At 48.5% G+C, this 6,493-nt stretch overlaps 1 pseudogene; it reads right to left on the bottom strand.

Annotated features, from left to right (window-relative positions):
* Positions 1 to 5,418: 5,418 nt before the first annotated feature.
* LOC122433532 lies at positions 5,419 to 5,689 on the bottom strand (annotated as a pseudogene).
* Between the last annotated feature and the right edge of the window lie 804 nt (positions 5,690 to 6,493).

Here is a 6,493-nt window from a genome sequence, read left to right on the forward strand (position 1 = left end):
TCACAGAGTTGTTCAGCCATCGCCACAGTCAATTTCAGAACATTCTCATCGCCCCGAGAAGACACCCTGTACCCATTCATGACCCCTCCCTGCTGCCCCTCCCGTCAGCCCTAGGCAGCCACTAATCTACTTTCTGCCTCTAGGGATTCGTATTTAAACATTTCCTATAAATGGAATCATACAGAATGCGGTCTTGTGTGTTTGACTCTTCGTGCGGCCTGTTTTCAAGGTTGCTCCGTGGTGTCGCACGGGTCAGGACTTCACTTTTACTGCCAAATGAGATTCTGTCATACACTCAGGACCTTTTCAAACATACTGATGCGGCCGCCCCACCCCAGACTGATCCAATTAGAGTTAGAGGGTTGGGGACAGAACGAGGTTCCCTTGGGGCTCAGCTGGTAAAGAATCTGCCTGCAATGCGGGAGACCTGGGTTCGATCCCTGGGTCGGGAAGATCCCCTGGAGAAGGGAAAGGCTACCCACTCCAGTATTCTGGCCTGGAGAATTCCATGGACTGTATAGTCCGTGGGGTCACAAAGAGTCAGACACGACTGACTTTCACAGGACAGGCTACCAGCTGCCTGGTGAGAATCCCTGCTGTCACTCCTTCAAAATTCCAAACTGTAAAAAAGATAAAATCTTGCTGTGTGTGACAAGGTGGATCACAAATAAGACCCCTGGAGGGTCTTATACTAAGTGAAATGTCAGACAGAGAAAGACAAATTACTGTATGATTTCATTCATACGCAGAATACAAAAAACAAACAACAGGGAATTTCCTCGTGGTCCGGTGGCTAAGACTTCACACTCCCGAAGCAGGGGCCTGGGTTCAATTCCTGGTCGGGGAACTAGATCCCCCATGCTATAACTAAGACCCAACAGAGCCAAATGAATAAATACAAATAAATATTAAAATAAACAACAGTAAAAAACACACAAAATAAATGAACAAATTAAACAAGGACAATTAGATACAAAGAACAGACTGATGTCTACCAGAGAGGAAGGGAAGGGGCGAGGTGGATAAAGAGTCAATTGTGAGGGAGAGAAACTAAATTCTTCATGGTGAGCATGCTATAGTGTATACAGAAGTAGAAATATAATGTTGTAAACATGAAATATGCTATAAACCAATGTTACCTCAATAAAAAAAATAAGTTAAAAAAAATAAAAGGATTCCAGGGTAGGTTGAATGAGTCCCATTACACAGACTAGGAAGCCAGGGCTCAGAGAGGGGAATGTGTTACCAGCCCAGGGTCCTGAAGACAGAACTGCTGAAGTGGATCTGTTGGTCAACGTTAATGACGCACCAACTGTATGCCTGGTATCGTAAACAAATGATTCAGTGACCAAGGCATTCCTTCATGTTATTTAGTGTTTTTCACTTGCACAGAAAGCCCAGTCTCTGTTTAACCATGAGTAGAATGGAATGATCGCCAAAGAACTGGTGCTTTTGAACTGTGGTGTTCGAGAAGACTCTTGAGAGTCCCTTGGACTATAAGGAAACCCAACCACTCCATCCTAAAGGAGATCAGTCCTGAGTGTTCATTGGAAGGACTGATAGTGAAGCTGAAACTCTAATACTTTGGCCACCTGATGTGAAGAGCTGACTCATTTGAAAAGACCCTGATGCTGGGAAAGATTGAAGGCGGGAGGAGAAGGGGACAACAGAAGATGAGATGGTTGGATGGCATCACTGACTCAATGGACATGAGCTTGGGTAAACTCCGGAAGTTGGTGATGGACAGGGAGGCCTGGCGTACTGCAGTCCATGGGGTCGCAAAGAGTCGGACACGACTGAGTGACTGAACTGAACTGAACTGAGAATGGAATGGGGCTTCCCAGGTGGCGCGGTGGTAAAGAATCTGCCAGCCAATGCAAGAGATGCAAGTTCAATTCCTGGAGGAGAGCATGGCAACCCACTGTAGTATTCTTGCCTGGAGAATCCCATGGACAGAGGAGCCTGGCCGGCTACAGTCCACAGGGTCGCAGAGAGTCAGACACAACTGAAGCGGCTTAGCACACATGCTTGCCTATGCATGAGGCTTGAGTTCCATCCCTGGGTTGGGAAGATCCCCTGGAGAAGGAAAAGAGCAACCCGCTCCAGTATTCTTGCCTGGGACATCCCAAGGACAGAGGAGCCTGGCGGGCTACTGTCCACAGTGTCGCCAGCTAAACAGCAGCAGCAGCAGCAGAATGGAACGAGCAACGGAAGGCAGAGCAGAGTGAACACGAGGGCAGGGAATGTGTTCTTTGGTGTTACAAACCAAGTGGTGCTTCTCAGTCTTTGGGGAGTGCTCACGCCACAGAGAACCTGATGGACTCAATGGGGACTGCTTTCATGGTGACCACATTTTGCCTACAATGATGGGGCATTCTCCATCCTCTGAAGCCCTCTGGTTCACAGTTACAATGCAACCATACACTGAACACACTTGACGCTGAGCATCTCTGATTCGCCTGTCATCGCTGGGGCTGCAGTCGTGAGCTGGGCCACGTCCTTGCTCTCAAGGGGACTGAGATCTGTGGCAGGGTGGCAGGTGGAGAGCAAATAAGGAGGCAGGACCATCCAGGTGTCTAGAGGGCAGAGAACGTGAGCAGGCTGGGAAAGGCTCCCGGTGCCTGGGAGGGCAGGGCAGGCCTGGGACATTTTGCTGAGATCTGATGATAAGAAGGGCATTCCAGGGCAAGGGAACAGCCCGGCAAAAGCCCTGAGGCAGGAACAGGACTGCAATTCCAGGAATTGAGAGGGGCCGTATATAATCGGTGAGGAGGTGGGTGGGGGCCAGGGTCAGAGAGGTGATGGGGGAGGGGGGCGGGGCGGTTTCAGCTACCCAGTGGACCAATGTCTGTGTCTGGCTATTTTCTAGGCAGGAGGACACGGCAGTGGACAAAGCCAGCACTTTTACAAAACACATCTCAAGAGCCAGGAGGTTGAGATTGAGGGCCCGGACACTGTGTGCAGGCAGGCAGGAGCAGAGGCCTGAGGCTGGGTGAACAAAGGCTCATTTGCAGGCAATGTGTCGCAGGACGGGTTTGCACAGACCTGAAGTTGGAACAGTGGCTGTTTCCCAAGCAGAAAATGAGACCAAAAGTGCTTTCAACACAGTCACAAGAGAAGGAGTCCTAGCTCTGGTCAAACCTGCTGGCGTTTGCTAAAACTTCCAAATGGGCAAAACCAGAGCACTCGCATGCTTTCTCTGAGCCAGAACATTTTATACATGTAAATAAATGGGAACTTTTGTTTTTTGAGCACCCACGATGTGCCTGGCACTGGGCTATAGGTGGACACTGTGGGTTGAATAGCAGAATCTGTGTCTGTGTGCTCAGTCGTTATCTGACTCTTGTGACCCCATGGACTGTGGCCTGCCAGGCTCCTCTGCCCATGTGATTTCCCAGGGAAGAATACTGGAGTGGGTTGCCATTTCCTTTTCCAGGGGATCTTCCCAACCCAGGGATCGAGCCCGAGTCTCCTGTGTCTCCTGCATTGCAGGAGGATTCACTATTATCTTTGTTGTTATTTTCAGACAGCTTCCTTGGAGTCCTTTCAAGGGCCCAGGTTTGACCCCTGGTCAGGGGACTAGATCCCACATATCGAAACTAGAGAGCCCTCATACTGCAACCAAGATCAAAGGTCCTGCGTGTTGTAACTAAGACCAAGCGCAGCCAAATAAATAAATAAACGTTAAATAATAATAATAAGGCTCTCGAGATGAGCTCATCCTGGATGAGGGTGGGCGCTAACCCAAGAGACAAGAAGCCCATGTGACAACGCAGGCAGAGCTTGGAGTGACACACCTACAACCCAAGGGACGCCAAGGCTCTTTGCTGGCCTCCCGAAGCGGGCAGAGGGGCCTAGGGATTCTCTCCCGGAGCCTCCAGAAGAAAGCAACCCCGTGGAGACCTTGGTTTCGGATTTCTGGTCTCCAGAACTGCGCTGTTATTCAGTCGCTCAGTTGTGTCTAACTCAGTGACCCCATGGACTGCAGCACCCCAGGCTTCCCTGTCCTTCACCGTCTCCGGAGCTTGCTCAAACTCATGTCCACTGAGTCGGTGATGCCATCCAACCATCGCATCCTCTGTTGCCCCCTTCTCCTCAAGCCCACAATCTTTCCCGGCATCAGGGTCTTTGCATCAGCTGGACAAAGTATTGGAGTTTCAGCTTCAGCATCAGTCCTTCCAATGAATATTCAGGATTGATTTCCTTTAGGATTGACTGGTTTGATCTCCTTGCTGTCAAGGGACTCTCAAGAGTCTTATCCAGCACCACAGTTTGAAAGCATCATGGCAGCCCACTCCAGTACCCTTGCCTGGAAAATCCCATGGACGGAGGAGCCTGGTGGGCTGCAGTCCATGGGGTTGCTAGGAGTCAGACCCGAATGAGCAACTTCACTTTCACTTTTCACTTTCATGCATTGGAGAAGGAAATGGCAACCCACTCCAGTGTTCTTGCCTGGAGACTCCCAGGGATGGGGGAGCCTGGTGGGTTGCTGTCTGTGGGGTTACACAGACACAACTGAAGCGACTTAGCAGCAGCAGCAGCAGCCTTCTTGATGGTCCAACTCTCACATCCATACATGACTATTGGAAAAACCACAGCTTTGACTAGAAGGACTTCTGTCAGCAAAGTAATGTCTCTGCTTTTTAATATGCTATCTAGGTTTGTCATAGCTTTTGTTCCAAGGAGCAAGCGCCTTTTAATTTCATGGTTGCAGTCACCACCTGCAGTGATTTTGGAGCCCAAGAAAATAAAGTCTGTCACTGTTTCTGTCATTTCCCCAACTATTTGCCATGAGGTGATGGGACTGGATGCCATGGTCTTAGTTTTTTGATTTGAATGTTAAGTCTTAAGCCAGCTTTTTCACTCTCCTCTTTCACCTTCATCAAGATGCTCTTTACTTCCTTTCCACTTTCTGCCATTAGAGTTGTATCATCTGCATATGTGAGGTTGTTGATATTTCTCTGAGCGATCTTGATTCCAGCCTGTGCTCCATCCAGTCCAGCATTTCACACAATGTACTCTGTATGTAAGTTAAATAAGCAGGGTGACAATATTCAACCTTGACATACTCCTTTCCCAATTTGGAACCAGTCCATTGTTCCATGTCCAGTTCTAACTGTTGCTTCTTGACCTGCATACAGATTTCTCAAGAGACAAGTAAGGTGGTGTGGTATTCTCATCTCTTTAAGAATCTTTCACAGTTTGTTGTGATCCACACAATCAAAGGCTTTAGTGTAGTCAATGAAGCAGAATTAGACTTTTTTTTTTGCAACTCTCTTGCTTTCTCTATGATCCAACGGATGTTGGCGATTTTTTTTTAAACCAGTCATCTTTTATTGGGTATTAACTCTCCATTAGGATATGAAAGGATTCAGCGGGGCCGGCAAAGGTCACGGTCAGGAATGCAGTGTGCCCTCTTCAGTGGTGCTCGCTTGACCGCCCTTGTTTAAGGTCCTTGTAAGAATGGCAACAGCTGAAAAGCACATGAGCTGTCAGCACCATAGAAAGCTCAGGGATGCTCCCTTTCTTCATGTTGAAATACCTGTTGTAATACTGGCAGTAACCTCTTTGAAATGCTCCAGCAATGCTTTTTAGGGGTGAAATCTCACATTAGTATCCAGCCCGGGAGCTCCCTTAATCTGACATCCAGGAGTTTCTCCTTCAATGGTATAGCTGGCTGTCTGCTCATGTATTCCAGCTTCCTGTTTCTTCCCTCACAGCCACTCAGGGATCTTTTCCTTGCTCCAATAACACAATTATGTCTGACTTAGAAATGGAATGTCCCAGTGAGACCAAGTTACTATAGTTCTCCATCATCAATCACATCACGGCACAATTTCTTCTGAAGAGGGTCAAGAAATTCCGACTTGCGCAGAAAGAACTTGATGACCACATCCTTGAATGTTATCGGTCCACTGGCCATGGTTTTAGACCTGCAAGAGCTGATCTAAAGGTTCCTTTATCAGAGAAACAGAGTCCAGAAAACCACTCCATCCCTCGCCGGCTCAGGCTACCTTTGCACAGTTGTTTCCATGGCAACTTAACTGGTTCCTTGCTTGGATGGATGTCATCCACAAGCCGTTGGCTTCAAGGAGCAAGGGAAAAAACCCAAGGTGGAAATAACCCGCTTCATTGCTGAAGGTGCCATCTGGGGTTGTAAAGTTACCTGGATGTTGGCAATTTGATCTCTGGTTCCTCTGCCTTTTCTAAACCCAGCTTTTACATCTGGAGAGCTGGGATTTGAATCCAAGTAGTCCTGCTCCCAGGTTGGCACAGTGGTAAAGAATCCATCTGCCAATGCAGGAGACTTGGGTTCCATCTCTAGGTCGGGAAGAACCCCTGGAGGAAGAAATGGCAACCCACTCCCATATTCTTGCCTGGGAAATCCCACGGACAAGAAGCCCGGCGGGCTACAATCCGTAGGGTCAGAAAGAGTCGGACATGAGTGAGCACGCACACAATCAGTCCTGCTCCAGACCGCCGGCTCTAACCA

The sequence above is a fragment of the Cervus canadensis genome, chromosome 32 (genome assembly GCF_019320065.1).
Source record: "Cervus canadensis isolate Bull #8, Minnesota chromosome 32, ASM1932006v1, whole genome shotgun sequence".
NCBI lineage: Eukaryota > Metazoa > Chordata > Mammalia > Artiodactyla > Cervidae > Cervus > Cervus canadensis.